The sequence below is a fragment of the Rhinoderma darwinii genome, chromosome 1 (assembly GCF_050947455.1).
Source record: "Rhinoderma darwinii isolate aRhiDar2 chromosome 1, aRhiDar2.hap1, whole genome shotgun sequence".
NCBI lineage: Eukaryota > Metazoa > Chordata > Amphibia > Anura > Rhinodermatidae > Rhinoderma > Rhinoderma darwinii.
Genome location: NC_134687.1, coordinates 425,916,401 through 425,933,834, shown reverse-complemented (window position 1 = coordinate 425,933,834; position 17,434 = coordinate 425,916,401).

Below are 17,434 nucleotides of genomic sequence, written 5' to 3'. Positions count from 1 at the left end.
TTCAGTAACAGTATGGGGGTATTATTCAGTCACTATGTGGTTATGTTGTGATGGTATTTTTCAGTCACTATGTGGTTGTGGTGTGGCAGTATTATTCAGTAACAGTATGGGGGTATTATTCAGTCACTATGTGGTTATGGTGTGGTGGTATTTTTCAGTCACTATGTGGTTGTGGTGTGGCAGTATTATTCAGTAACAGTATGGGGGTATTATTCAGTCACTATGTGGTTATGGTGTGGTGGTATTTTTCAGTCACTATGTGGTTATAGTGTGGCAGCACTATTCAGTAACAGTATGGGGGTATTATTCAGTCACTATGTGGTTATGGTGTGGTGGTATTATTCAGTAACATTATGGTGGTAATATTGAGTCACTATGTGGTTATGGTGTGGTGGTATTATTCAGTAACATTATGGTGGTAATATTGAGTCACTATGTGGTTATGGTGTGGCGGTATTATTTGGACCTTATATTGTGTTGTTATTGGTACTATTGGTCTTATAATGGTATGTTGTGTTCAGTAACAGTATGCAGGTAATATAATCTGGTATAGTGGTATGATTTAATAACTGTACATGTATATAGATAATTTTTTGTGTGAGAGCGGGGACATATGCTTTGGGGCTTGCAACACTCCTAGACGCGCTAGTAATCAGCAATGCAGTTCTCTGCACACCGCCTTCTAAAATGGCTGCATTATTCAGACAATAATTCAGCATTTGGGGCCCCACTTTTAACTTTGCCCAGGGCCACACTTTGTCTACAACCGGCCCTGCTAGTAGGGGATCTCTGTAGTGGCAGCATTCAGATAAATAAAACTTTGGGGGCTTGTACAGCTCCATGACACCAAAAGCTGAATTTTTAGTTTTTGACTGGTGAGACCCTCTAAACTCTATAGACAATAAAACCTAAAATCTGGTTGCAGGCTGATCAAATGTTTAGGAAATAGTGAGATAATTTGCACAACCTTTGGGCCATTTAGACACATAGCTTCTCTTTGTATTTCTAGACAAGGCATGAATGTGCAGTACAACATGTCCAGCATACTGACTGGGAAGATGACAACAATTTGCTCACATTATCCTGCACAAGAAGAACATATTAGGTTTTGAAGTTACTACTCCATTATATAGATAAAGGGTGTGCGCTGGCCAGCATTCTAGTCTCCATGTTTAGGGCTACTATTTACTTGTATAGAAGGCATGCTTAGTAGTCCATCCATTGCTCCAGCAAGAGTCGACTTTCATGGTTTTGATACATAGACGTCCCCATCTGTCAGTTAACTAACAATTACAGTTAATTTACTCTCTGACTTAAATCCTATTCTTCAACACAAATCCCAATTTTGAAAGCATAACCATATCTCTTCACTCAAGTCATCTTGTGCAGTGGTCTGCACAGGTTTATATGAGGGGTCTCAATGAAAGTATGTATAAAAACACCTGCGCTGTTAATACTAAACTTTTTTATCTTCCCAAATATTTGTCCAGTGTTCTCGGGTAATTCTTTATCAATTTGGAAATGTCATTGCTCTCTTCATGAATTTGGAAATGTCTTGGTTCTAAAATATGGATTTAGCAATCTGGATTTGACTTTTTGTTTGCTTTTAACCTACCTGTTGCTCTATGTTTTCTACCACAGCGTTTAATACTTTTATTCAGACTCCTTGACTTGACAGGGGTTAATGGTGCTCTGGAACAACAAAGCAAGCAAAACGTTTTTATTTTTTCCTCTAGTCAATTTGCAATATGATTGAGTTTGAACAGCATTATGAACGGAAGGACATTAATAGGATTCTCAGCAGAGCAGGGCAAGGTTCCTGGGAGACAGCAGTACTTGAAATGAGAATTACTAATAAAAACAGATAGTAAATGAGCTGCCATACTGGAGCCTAGTAGAGGTAATACTTGTTTGCCTGGCAAGAGATGATGTGCACCGCTTTTAGAAAAGTTAATAAAATATTTATCTTCAGCATCACAAGTGAATTAAAATGACCCATTGATTTTAAATATGGCGCTCTGTCTTTAAATTGTGTAAAAGATCAAGTCACACTCAAATACATCTGCTTCCAAATCACATAGATTTGCAGTAACAATAAGTCAGTTTACCTATATGAATCACAGATCAGATCACTCTTAGGATTGATTCACAGCACTTATAGATACAAATCAAATTTCTCTTGGTTAAATCTAATTTCAAAAAAATAATTTTCCTCCTTACAATGTATTCAGCTGGTTTTACCACAAATATATAAAGACGTCAGGAAATATAAATTTTTAGGAGTAGTCCTAAAGGTTAAATACTTTGATGGTACTATGGCAACATAGCCATGGACATTAACATGAACATGGATATGAGCCTGATTTAATTACAACTGGCGGCATGATATTGGTGCTAGAGAAAATAATATTCAATTATTAATAATAATAATAATAATAATAATAATATTAATTGATACCACCTGGAACTTGATACTGTTACCATTTGAAGTATTCCAAATTTTGTAGGCTTTTAAGGGTTATTTTAGGGACTAGGCTGTTATGATGGTGTAAGGGTTAACTTCAGAACAATATAACAGACAGTAGGAAGCAAGAAATCTGAGTCATAAATAGAATTTCTCCTGTAAAGTACTGATGTGGTCTACATCTTTAACCCTTGCTCTGCAGACTCATTTAAAATCCCGTGAGTACAGAACACTTTCATTGTGGTCTATGATAACCATGCCCTTGTATTTTAGTTTCTGTTCTTAAATTGCTCTTCAGAGATTGATAATTTGCTATTATACTAACTCAATCTTTTCTTGTCTCGCTATTATTTCCTTCAGCTATTTAATAATATTCCCATAACCAGAAAACAATTTCTAGTAAAATGTGATATTGCTTTATTAAATAATTGTATATGTTGACTTTATATAGACATTAACTATTAATCCAAAATATATTCTACTTATTTACTGGGTATTGATAATATTGAAGTTTTTACTGTTATTTTGAGAAATGAAATCCTGCTTATATGGTAGTTCATTTTTACCTTAAAGATTCTTGTATATTGTAAACCTTATATGTCATGCATGTCACGTTTACAAAAGATAAGAAGCTGAAACATTCAAGTTGTAAAATGCCATAAAGAATGATCTAGTAGCAGAAATGTATATTATTTTGTGTGCTTCTATTTCAATCATCTTGAAGAACATTGAATTATCTTAGCAGATGTTATTACAAAGTACAGCATCATTTATACTGCCAATGCAATAATTAGATTTTTATTGGTTTCAGTAATTTCAGAAAATTGCTTCACTTTGGATAATGTGCTTTCTTATGGCCGGAGCTCCATTGATCTCACCAATGACGATTATTAGGCTTCTGGAAAATGAGATGGTTTTCCAGAGTAACAAATGCAAAGGAAAAACTCGTCCTCGTGATTGCAAACCGGAGGTGCATTTCTGAATAGATCATTCTCATGGACGATCTGCTGCCAAATAGTAATTATTTTAAGGGCATTTATTCCATTATAATGCATATTTTAATTGATTGATTGCAAAAAATTACCTTGATTAATATTCTATTATAACCAACATTTTGGGTTTGATTCACAGATAATCGAGTAATGGTTTAGCAAAACATTTACCATTTATATAATATTTTATTCAATATAAAACTAGTTGGTTTAAGAGAACATATTTTATTGTATAAAGGTCTTATTTAACGCAGTAAGCGTAATTACTAACTAAAACAGCGAAGAAAAATGTTTAGCTTCATGAATAAACTAGAGCTCAGAAAAACATTCGGACAAAAAGATTTACGCCAAAAGTTGTTTTATTTTCTTATGTTTTTATGTGTTCATTATTTCTTAAAAAATGAAAGGTGCATAATGTATACAAAAAATAAGAAAAAATATTCAAAAGTGACAAAACCCATAAAAATAATATGTAGGTCGATAAATTACATATAACCTATAAAAATAAATATTTATTGCTTTCCATTATCATGAGGAAGTGTTTGTTCTTTTCTAACCTAATGTACATGATTGTAAAGTACTGAAAGGAAGAGCTCTGGTTAGTTTGAACCATTGTGTTGTTGTTATGGGGGCGCTCATAAAAAATCTCATCAGATGTAATTTTCAGTATGGCAGAGCCTTTGACAAACTGGTAATTATTTCAGTGAAGATGTTTTAGCTGTGGTTTGAAGAATATACTTGGTTGAGGGTTGGAGTAAAACAGGATTACTGGGCTCGGAGGGGGAGTGGAGAGGTTTGAGTGCAATTTTCCTCCATTTTCTAGTAAAATTGGGGAGCCAATTAGATGTACTTGTGAGTAATTCCATGCAAAGAAAAAGCTTGGAGCAAATAAATACAGTTACAATGCCATGAAATAACAGGGTTACAGGCTGAGAAGGGAGGGGAAGCGAAGGGGGACCTTAATTTGTAGTTGTCAGAAACACAAGTGAGATGCATTGCTCATTCAGGATGCAGACTATGTTGAGATTGGATAAGTGTGTGTACAGAGAGCTGTGTGTGTGCACTAGTTCTGCATCCAATCTTTAATTAGGATTTTTTTTTAGGCAAATGTAATCCACAGAGGACATCCATTTAGAGGCCCCTTGGCAGGACAGAAGGGGAGGTGCTTTGTTCTGCTGTTGTGCAGATCTGAGGTTTGTTTTTCTTTGAGAAGTTTGTCCAATTAGCCTTGCTGCAATGTGGAGCGTATTGACAGGCGATAGATCTAATGAGGGGAAGAAGAGAGGGACACATGCAGGTTTCAAGACGCTTTCACTCTTCTCTTTTCTTTAACAGGTGAAAGGATTTCAGTGATCCGGGATGCAATGTCTGCATTCTGTTGTGAGAAGATGTCTACTGCCCATTACCTTATATTTGCAAACGTCAACATGCATTGCAAAAAAGCGGTGGTCTGAGCATGGAATGGGTACAGAGCAGAGTTAGTTAATGTTAGTATAAGTAGATAGGGACCACAGACTTGGGATAGCTAATCTTTATTTGAGAATATGATAGAAGAACATTATTCACGTGACCATTGTGAGTTAGACGTAACTATGAACTAGAAATGATTATGTCTACATCTAGCGCCGTACTTTTGTCAGGATTATATTTATTGAGCTTCATGTTGTTTCTTCTTCTATGGGGAGATCATAGGCAGCATATGATGAAGAATGCTGAAAATTTTTCACACAGCCGTTTTTTAACGGACCATGTGAACGGCCCGGGAGAAAATAGGACATGTACTATTTTTACCCATTTTCCCGGATCACTCATTAGACTCAAATCTATGAGGGATCCATAAAAACGGGTCCCGCGCATGTGCAAATCGGCCATGAAAAAATGGCCATTTTTCACCGCCTATTTGACACTTGGTTGTGTGAATAAAGCCTAAAGCAATTCCAACATTTGCTGTTCAGAACACATTAAATTTAGTTTACAGGTTGTTATGGTTAGGAGAAAATTAAATATGTTTTTATTGTTTTGTGACTCTTATTTAATAAACATAATTTTATAAGCCATGTTTCTTTTATATCTTTCTAAATATTTTTTATTTTTGGTAATTTTATTTAAAGGCTATGTACACCTTTGAAATAGTTTTGTTTTTTTCAAAAAATAAAAATCTTTATCAGTGGGCTTGGTGCAACTTTCAAAATACTTTTTGAATAGCGACTACGCTTTTGTTTCAGCAAAAAAAAACCTGAAACTTTACGGAACAGAAACAAATGGAAACCAACTGCAACGGAAGCATTACCATTGAAATCAATGGTAATGCAAACAGAAGCTATGGTTTCCATTTGGCTTTCAGTTCATTGGTTGCTCCGACGGAAAGGTCGGACGGAACTGATGAACGAAAGCCCATCACTGATGAGAACAGGCCCAACCTGCAGCTCTGTTCCTATTCACATTAATAGGAGCAGAGCTGCAGTACTGCAGCACAGCCGCTACACAGTGGTTGGAGCCTTCACACAGATTTTTTTGCAGGCACAAAACTCTGCCTCAAAATTCCATCTGGAATCTTGAGGCAGATTTAGATTTGACGCGTTTTTCGCCTGCGGCCATTGAGCACCGAGGGGGCAAAAATGCAGCGAAAAATGATTTCTCGGCCTCCCATTGATGTCATTGGGAAGTTAGAGGCGTAAACGCCCAAAGATAGGGCATATCGCTTTGGTTTCCCGCGAGACGTTTTTTTCGCTCGTGGGAGAAAAACGCCTCCGCTTCCCATTGAAATCAATGGGAGGCATTTTCAGCCATTTTTTGGTGCAGTTACCGATGCGGTTTCCTCGTCAAAAAACATGCAAAAAAAACTCAGTGTGAACAGGGCCTTACTGTGTAAGGCTATGCTCACACAGAGTTTTTTGCAGGCAGAAAATTCTGCCTGGAAAAATCAGTTCCGTTTTTTTTTAAGTGTTTTTTCACCACAGGCATTCTTTAACGCATTTTTTGCCGCGATTTTTGGCACGTTTTTTATGCGTTTTTTAGTGTGGATATTTCAAACATCATTCGTGTGCCATAGAAATTATCAACTTAAAAATGAGCCCGCTATATTTGGTCAAACATTTAATTAACTTACCCCTAATGTGATGGGTGGAACTGCTTCTCTTTGGTGAGGCATGTGATGTTAGCCGGTATTGATGATGTTGCTACTGCGTCGGTCAGTCTGGAGCGCAGTCGACTCTTTGCAATGGTACGTTTTGAAAAGAACTTGCAGCCCTAAGTTGTTCCGGCCTACTTAAAGGGGTTTTACCATCAGGGACATTCATGACATATCCACAAGATATGGGACCCGTACCTATTTCTAGAACGGAAGGACTATGATCACAAGAATAAAATATGAGAAATAAACTCCCATAGTAGTGAATGGCAGTTATGGAAGCAGCATAGCATGTGAGTTAAGCTGTTTCTGTAACTACCATTCAGTTCTATGGGACTTATGGAAACAGCGTAGCTCAGCGAGCTACCATGGCACTGGCGATGTAACGGTTCAGTCTCATCATATTATCTCTGTAAATTGACACAATGTGAAATGTATTTATATATTTTATTCCTTTATAAAACTGTGAAACCGCTTTGAACGTTAAAGAGGCTCTGTCACCAGATTTTGCAACCCCTATCTGCTATTGCAGCAGATAGGCGCTGCAATTTAGATTACAGTAACGTTTTTATTTTTTAAAAACGAGCATTTTTGGCCAAGTTATGACCATTTTTGTAGTTATGCAAATGAGGCTTGCAAAAGTCCAAGTGGGTGTGTTTAAAAGTAAAAGTCCAAGTGGGCGTGTATTATGTGCGTACATCGGGGCGTTTTTAATACTTTTACTAGCTGGGCGTTCTGATGAGAAGTATCATCCACTTCTCTTCAGAACGCCCAGCTTCTGCCTGATCACGCTGTGACGTCACTCACAGGTCCTGCATCGTGTCAGATGAGCGAGGACACATCGGCACCAGAGGCTACAGTTGATTCTGCAGCAGCATCAGTGTTTGCAGGTAAGTAGCTACATCGACTTACCTGCTAACGCCGATGCTGCTGCAGAATCATCTGAAGCCTCTGTTGCCGATGTGTCCGACACGATGCAGGACCTGTGTGTGACGTCACAGATCTGCACTGCCAGAAGCTGGGCGTTCTGAAGAGAAGTGGATGATACTTCTCGTCAGAGCGCCCAGCTAGTAAAAGTATTAAAAACGCCCCGATGTACGCACATAATACACGCCCACTTGGACTTTTACTTTTAAACACACCCACTTGGACTTTTGCAAGCCTCATTTGCATAACTACAAAAATGGTCATAACTTGGCCAAAAATGCTCGTTTTTTAAAAATAAAAACGTCACTGTAATCTACATTGCTGCGCCTATCTGCTGCAATAGCAGATAGGGGTTGCAAAATCTGGTGACAGAGCCTCTTTAACGCTTCTAATCAACATCTTAATATTTAACCAAACGAAGAGCTTTTATGAAGAAGTGATTACATGATTTCCTTTTGTATCGTGGTGGCTGCCACCACAGCGTCCATGCTAATACTTGTTCTCATAGTCCTTCAGCCAAAGCACCCTGGAGGGCTAGGACTTCGTGCCAGGACCTAATTGCAAGATACCCTAACTCCTCCAGTGCCTTCTACTCAGACATGACACTCAGGGTTCAGGCTCTTCAGCAATACAAACCTTTATAGAACATCTGCTTTCCAGCACTGTTGCGATGGCAAACTGCTGATCAATTTCTGATTAAATCTCCATAAGGAACTAATGGAGGTCAGGTGACTAGACTTTGCCGGCCCGGGAGTAAACCAGTCCGGTCACCTGACCTCACATCACTGACGGATCACAAACGGATAACTTTTTAACCGCTTTATTTTTTAGTTTTAATGTATTAGCATAGTCCGGTTTGCTAATACATTATACAGTTTCACTATCACACATGCTGCTGTTAGGGCATATTTAACAGACGGCCCCGGGGTGCTTTCTAGGTCCCCAGGGCTGACTGCAGAGGGTTCCCCCAGTCTCTACTGCATCACTGGTGAATTTTTAGGGCAGTTGCAGGAACTTTGACTTGTGAGCGGACAGCCTCACAGTGATGCAGAAGACCTGCTCTGATTGGTCAGCTTCACAGTGATGCAGGAGGCAACCTGCGCTACGTGTACAACACGAGTTACACACCATGTCTCTAGGGAGTACTTACACTGTCCTCATGTTGTGCTTTTAATGTGCAGCACAGCGTATGATCATAGTCTTGGGGATACGTTGATGTCATCTATTTGAGTAGGGAGTACTTGACTTGGAAACATTTAAAAACACTGCACTGTAACATGGCATTTTAAGGGGTACCCACATTTTATTGAAGATATAAATATTTTTCTTTTAAACTTGATTTATTGAATAAACAGAAAACAATACACATCTTTAATTTGATGAAGATCCACAACATAGAATAACATACTTATACATATATGCCACAGCATGCACTGACATAGATAATACCCTGGTAAATTAAATAACATATTATATAACTGCAAAGCATTTATACAAAACATATGAACAAGATGAAATACTTTTCCTATGAGGATCCATAATCAAGCAGTATGAACAGTTGTTCTAAGGGCCCCGGGGGAATAATGTGCATGGTGTAATTACACCATGGTTGCCAAACCTTCTCAAACTTTTGAAAGCATTATCTATTTTTGAAAGCTACTTCTCTCATAAATCCTCAGCAGTAAGGGTAGGCATGCATTGTTTTAATGCATCCTCTATTTTTAGAGGGTTCAATTATAATTTATTTTAAACCAGGTGAGTATTTAAGGATGATATTAAACCCCTGAGATCTTGCATCTTTCTATTAATGGGTAAAAAAATATTGGCAAGCGGGGCTCAGAAAATTGGGCCTGCAGAGCATGCCTTAATTAGAGGGGAATAAATGTGTCAGGAAAGTAATTTACAAATCAGTTCTAAATTGAACATCTGGGAATCTGAGTATGTAAAAAATTCCAAGGTTATGCCATTGCGGAGTCAGTAAAACTATGTAGGGATTTTGTTGATTTCCAATGTATGGATTAATAGTAGTTTATGAGTTAACAGTTCTAGATATTCTAGTGTAATCCAGGAGTACTCGAACATCAAGATAGAATGGCAGGTGATGTTCAGGGTTTGGAAGTGGGGTGTCTAAGACCAGCCAGATAGTAAAGGTGAAAATACGGAAGCGCTGCCCCAGTCTAATTTTTAGGTCTTTGAAGCATGGTCAACCTAAGCATAGGACAATAACTTCCCCAAATGAAAGGGGATAGGATTAAATTAACTTCTTTGAAGGTTTTTTGGTGCACAGGGCAGATTGCATGTTCAAGAGCATCTAAGAATTTAGGTAGTAAAATCTTTTTAGTTAGATTGATACAAACAGCGACGGAGAAGGTTAGGGTACTCCATATACCCCAAATGAGGGGAGATCTATAGGGTATATAGTGGTGTATTATCTCTAGAGATATATACCCCCAGATACGTGAAATTTGAGAACACCTGTTATCTACAGAACTCGCTATTCTGGTCCCAACCCGATGGACTTCTGCCGATTAATGTGTAGTCCAGAATATTCTGTAAATGTTTCAAAGACACTACCTATGGAAGGGTGGTACGTGGGCTAGACAGCAAGAGGACCATGCAAAAAGAGAAGATAGGGGGCACCCCTGCCATGTAACCCCCTAAAACTAGAGAAGATGTTAACCAAAACCTTTTCTTTAGGTACCTGGTATAAAATTAAGATCCATGTTTTTTAAATTGGGGCAAAACCCAAATATTTGCAATACAGTAAGGAGGTATGGCCTCCTAAAATCAATATCATATGCCTTGGACGTATCAAGCAAGGTCAAGGCGCCCATATTATGCCATCTCCAGTCTGTCTGGGTCACCGCCTGTACTCGGCATAAAAACCTGATTGGTCTAGGTGGATGGTATCATGTATTACAGTAGCCAATCTACAGGTCAGAACATTTGTAAGTACTTTATAATCTACTGGAGTCACATTCTTCTGGATCTTTGTCTGGTTTTAATAAAACCACTCTTTTAGCCTCCAGTCTTCAGAGGATGAATCATACATATTCATAAACAAGGGGGCAATCATCTAACCGTACCTACTGTATACCTCTATCTGGATACCATCAGGCTCCGGCTACTTTCGCCTACCAAATCTCACCTATGGTATATGGTTAACTGGGCCTCAAGCAATTTTCTACTCGAGTCTTGAAGACTCTGAAAAGAAATCAAGTCTAAATATGAATCGAGATCTTCTTGCTAGTATGTACTCTGGAATTAATTCATAAAACAGCCCAAAAGTGGACAGAATCTCTTAAGGGTTTGTAACAATGTTATTATGTAGGTCTTCTCAGGACCAGAGGGGAGGAGGAATTTTGTTTTATTATCTATGCTATCAACTTACTAAATTTGCTGCTTAGTTCGAAAAACGCTTTTTTCAGGAAGAATAGGCACCTAGAAGACTTATCTTTAAGAATTTTAAAATATTGTCTACCAGTTTCTAGCCATCAGTAGAATTTGCAGTGAACTTACACTACCGTTCAAAAGTTTGGGGTCACCCAGACAATTTTGTGTTTTCCATGAAAACTCACACTTATATTTATCAAATGAGTTGCAAAATGACTAGAAAATGTAGTCAAGACATTGACAAGGTTAGAAATAATGATTTTTATTTGAAATAATAATTTTCTCCTTCAAACTTTGCTTTCGTCAAAGAATGCTCCATTTGCAGCAATTACAGCATTGCAGACCTTTGGCATTCTAGCTGTTAATTTGCTGAGGTAATCAGGAGAAATTTCACCCCATGCTTCCAGAAGCCCCTCCCACAAGTTGGATTGGCTTGATGGGCACTTCTTGCGTACCATACGGTCAAGCTGCTCCCACAACAGCTCTATGGGATTGAGATCTGATGACTGCACTGGCCACTCCATTACAGATTGAATACCAGCTGCCTGCTTCTTCCCTAAATAGTTCTTGCATAATTTGGAGGTGTGCTTTGGGTCATTGTCCTGTTGTAGGATGAAATTGGCTCCAATCAAGCGCTGTCCACAGGGTATGGCATGGCGTTGCAAAATGGAGTGATAGCCTTCCTTATTCAAAATCCCTTTTACCTTGTACAAATCTCCCACTTTACCAGCACCAAAGCCACCCCAGACCATCACATTACCTCCACCATGCTTGACAGATGGAGTCAGGCACTCTTCCTTCCAGCATCTTTTCAGTTGGTCTGCGTCTCACAAATGTTCTTCTGTGTGATCCAAACACCTCAAACTTCGATTCATTTGTCCATAACACTTTTTCCCAATCTTCCTCTGTCCAATGTCTGTGTGCTTTTGCCCATATTAATCTTTTCCTTTTATTAGCCAGTCTCAGATATGGCTTTTTCTTTGCCACTCTGCCCTGAAGGCCAGCATCCCTTAGTCGCCTCTTCACTGTAGACGTTGACACTGGCGTTTTGCGGGTACTATTTAATGAAGCTGCCAGTTGAGGACCTGTGAGGCATCTATTTCTCAAACTAGAGACTCTAATGTACTTGTCTTGTTGCTCAGTTGTGCAGCGGGGCCTCCCACTTCTCTTTCTACTCTGGTTAGAGCCTGTTTGTGCTGTCCTCTCAAGGAGGTAGTACACACCGTTGTAGGAAATCTTCAGTTTGTTGGCAATTTCTCACATGGAATAGCCTTCATTTCTAAGAACAAGAATAGACTGTCGAGTTTCACATGAAAGCTCTCTTTTTCTAGCCATTTGGAGAGTTTAATCGAACCCACAAATTTAATGCTCCAGATTTTCAACTAGCTCAAAGGAAGGTTAGTTTTATAGCTCCTCTAAACATCAAAACTGTTTACAGCGGTGCTAACATAATTGCACAAGGGTTTTCAAGTGTTTTCTAATCATCCATTAGCCTTCTAACACAGTTAGCAAACACAATGTACCATTAGAACACTGGAGTGATGGTTGCTGGAAATGGGCCTCTATACACGTATGTAGATATTGCATTAAAAACCAGACGTTTGCAGCTAGAATAGTCATTTAGCACATTAACAATGTATAGAGTGTATTTCTGATTAATTTAATGTTATCTTCATTGAAAAAAACTGCTTTTCTTTAAAAAAAAAAAAAAAAAAAAGGAAATTTCTAAGTGACCCTAAACTTTTGAACGGTAGTGTATCTTCCTCAGTTTTGCATCTAACAACGAATTCCTCCTTCACTCTCGCAGATGCCTACTTAATAAAAGTTAAGGTGGAGCGCAGACAGCCCCTCAGATAGGCCTTAAATGTATCCCAGACCAGTAACCTATCCAGACCAGTATTATGTACGCGGTTAAATTTCTGTATCTGGTCTAGGAAACGATTATTCCCTTCTAAAGTAAGCCAAAATGGATTAATTCTACATGCTCCTACAAAACTAAGAATGGAAATCTGTAGAACCAGAAACATTGGTGAGTAATCCTAAATCCCTCGGGGTAGATATTAATCCAGCCAAATTCAGACATTTTTTTAAAGAGTCGCAATGGGCCTGGGGTTCCAAAGGGTAGATCTAAAGAGCGAAACCTATCCAGAGTGGGGTCCATTAGCAAATTAAAGTCTCCGGTGCACTGATCTGTATAAGTCTGTGAAAATCGCAGCTTTCTGTAGAACCGTCAAAGAGGCTAGTGGAGGGTTATAGATCCACAGAATTACGTATGGAGCAGAATGTATCTTGCCATAAACAAATATATATATATATATATATATATATATATATATTGCCCCTTAGGATCATATTGGAATGTTAAGGGCTCCCACCCATCTAACTGATCTGTGTACTAGGAGCGAGATCCCTATAGAATACGAGGTGTGGCATGAATGCTTGCCCCACTGTATCCATGGTTTGTTTAGAACTTGAGGGAGTAAGGTGTGTTTCCTGCAGACACACGATCTGAGGCTGATATCATCGCAAATACAAAAATAACTGAACCTTCTTACGTGGAATTCTCATACCCTCATATTCCAAGATACAACATTAAGGCTAGCCATGACCAGCGTCGCAAAAATAATAGTGCGGATGAGGTGCATCTCTCCCAATATACTGTACATAAAAAAAGTACATACAAAAATTACCACACAGGCATGCTGTATGGGCATGCTTTGGATAAAACATGACAGTACAAACATAGTTTTTTTTTCAAATTTATTTGTTTTTGTGTCACCATGTTTTAAGAGCCATAGTTTTTTTATTTTCCGCCGATGCAGCTGAATGAGGGCTTGTTTTTTGCGGGACGACTTCTAGTTTTTATTGGTACTATTTTAGAGTACATGTGACGGTTTGATCACCTTTTATCAAAATTTTTTGAAGGCAGGATGAACAGAAAACAGCAATTGGCATGTTTTTTTATTTTATTTTTTACAGCGTTCACCATGCAGGTTAAATAACATAATAGCTTTATAGGTGGGGTCGTTACGGACGCCGCGATATCAAATATGTAGAATGTTTTAATATTTTTTTTTGTTTTTTATGTTAAAGTATTTTATAAGGGAAAAAGTTGGTTTTTCAGTTTTTTTCTTTGAGATTTTTATTTATTATTAACTTTATTAAACTTTTTGATAACTTTATTTTTAGTCGCACTAGGGGACTCCACTATGCGATCTTCTGATCGCCTATATAATACACTGCAATACTTCTGTATTGCAGTATATTATTGCCTGTCAGTGTAAAACTGACAGACACCTGCTAGGTCATGCCACTGGCATGGCCTAACAGGCATCCACTACAGGCAAACCTGGGGGCCTTTGTTAGGCCCCCGGCTGCCATAGAAGCCATCGGCACCCTGCGATTGCCATTGCAGGGTACCGGTGCGGTGAGAGAGGGAGCTCCCTCCAAAACCACTTGGATGTGACGTTCACTATTGAGTGCCACATCTAAGGGGTTAAACGGGTGGGATCGATGTTGAAATTCATGCTGACCGTTAGAGCAAATGCCCGGCTGTCTTTAAGCCGCCGGTGCCGGGCTTATGATACAGCGCCGTGAAAATACGGCGCTCTGGCATAAGTACCCTTAACGGCCGCCGCGAAAAGGCGTATTGGCAGTCGTTAAGAGGGTTAATATTGTAAGGTTCAATAATCATTTTAAATAACAGTTTCTAAAATCAAATAGGTTCACAGTGATCCGTGACCTCAAATCTCTCACTATTGACCAGATCTCATAATATTTAAGCCCATAAAGATTTGTTTGATCACTTAATCCCATTTTTGTTGCATTCCGGGACTTCAGCCAAATATTGTTTTTACTTCTTTCTCTTTTTGAAATCACAGCTACCTCCGGGTGAGTGGGTCTTATAACAGACTCACCTGCATTATCTCCTAGACAACTGTAATACTGACCAAATTCTCTTTGGTTACTTTAAGATTAAGTGACATAGGTTGAGGTCAGCAGTAGAGACAAGGGGGAAAGGCAGATCTCTCATTATCTGTCTGAATTAACAGTGAGTGGTGACTAGACACTCTGACCCCAATGTAAATACACCAGGTAAAGGAATGCCCTTAGGTTCAAACAGGATGATCCAATAGCCAAGGAATCTCTGGAGTCTTTCATCTTCTACAAATATTTAAAAAACTTCGGAAGCTCAAATTTATCTTACAGGAAAAACCCCACAGGTGATATGATTTACCTCTAGGAGATATATCATGTCACCTGCCATCGGAGTAGACAGCAATCACCCCTCCCCCTCTTTTATATAAGTATAGCTGCATAGATACACTGATAATACATAATGAAAACAATTACAGATCCTTACTGATTCAACTAATGTGCATTAGTTATATGTCTAAGGAGAAAGTTTTGGGGAATTTTTCATCCAGGAAATAGACCAGTTCCAGAATATTGCTGCAAACAGAGAATGTTTGGCGCTGCCTGTGCATGATTCTTCAAAGAGGAGGACAACGTTCCTATGAAGACGACCATTAATAGTAAGAAAACATACATAAAATGTTTAAAATGATCTTTAATCTGAATTGAGTAGTTTAGGAAGCGCACAAATTATTTTATTCATAAGGGTGTATCCGCACCTCGCGAAGGAATGGCGATTCAACCGGGACATATGAATACTCCATAAAAGGTACAACCAAAACCGATCACTACATTGTTTCATTTCTAAGCGGAAGTGCTTTATATTCACCAGATTGTGACCATAGTTCATTTGGAGAAATTATTATTGTAGTTTATAAAGTCGAAGGGTGAGATGTATTAAGACTGCACCAGTCTTAATAAAAAAACAAGCTAGAGTAAGATGCAACAAATTTATTAAGAAAGGCAAAGAAAACCCTATTTCTAAATAGTGTATAAAACATAACTTCTGTTACTGACACTATGGCCAAATATAGATTAAAATTGATTGCGAGTCCATAGGCTAATAGTTTTAAACGGTCTGACCGAACATACGTCTGGATGTAAGAAACTCTATGCGATACAGTTCATACATCTGACTTGACTGAAATTGAAAAGCCATATACCACACAATATACTTTTTAAAATTATGCTGTTGTATTACAAAGCGCTTTTGAGGTTGCGGGATAACAACTTTTACTGGACAAACATATGCCTAGAGGACATTTGACCATAAAAGCCTATGGCCATGTCAGTGTATGCGTTGGGAGATTTATTTCAATGGTGTGAATTTAGTCTTACTAATATGACTTTCTCAAAATGATTTAACCAGTTTCAAACACATATAATGGCCCTCATGACTTATATTATCAGAGCAGTTCATTGCAGTGGATAAAAAAAAATTAGCATGTAATTTTTTTTAGTCCTGTTGCCCACGACTGTTGTTTTAGTCAGTGTGCTGTCCGTTTTTTTAATGGAGAGCACACAAACTAATTTATTTCTATGGTCCCATGCACACGAATGTGGCTTTCACGGATCCGTGTGGGGGCCGTGGGACCGAGCCGCAAAACTCAGTCTCACCCATTCAAGTGCATGGCGACGTGAAAAACACGGACAGCACACAGATGCCATCCGTGTGCTGTCCGTGTTTGCCAGATCCGTTGTTTACAGACCCCAAAATACAAACGGCTGTGTGCATGAGCCCTAACCTGTATAAAGAAAATCAGATAAAAAAAAATCATGCAAACTATTACATTTTTGGCACTAATTTTTAATCAGTTTACTTAAATTGTGTAAAAAACAAAAACAAAAAAAAAACCCTCAAGTGTACCTTACCCTTGTGCAGTCAGGAAAAAAAGACAACACTATCTATCGATCGATCTATCTATCTCATATCTATCTATCTATCTATCTATCTCATATCTATCTCAAATCTATCTATCTCATATCTATCTATCTCATATCTATCTATCTATCTCATATCTATCTATCTATCTATCTATCTCATATCTATCTATCTATCTATCTCATATCTATCTATCTATCTCATATCTATCTATCTCATATCTATCTCATATCTATCTATCTATCTCATATCTATCTATCTATCTATCTATCTATCTCATATCTATCTATCTATCTATCTATCTATCTATCTCATATCTATCTATCTATCTCATATCTATCTATCTCATATCTATCTATCTCATATCTATCTATCTATCTATCTCATATCTATCTATCTATCTATCTATCTATCCCATATCTATCTATCTATCCCATATCTATCTATCCCATATCTATCTATCTATCTATCTATCTATCTATCTATCTATCTATCTATCTATCTATCTATCTAATATCTATCTATCTATCCCATATCTATCTATCTATCTATCTATCTATCTCATATCTATCTATCTCATATCTATCTATCTCATATCTATCTCATATCTATCTATCTATCTCATATCTATCTATCTATCTATCTATCTCATATCTATCTATCTATCTATCTCATATCTATCTATCTATCTATCTATCTCATATCTATCTATCTATCTCATATCTATCTAT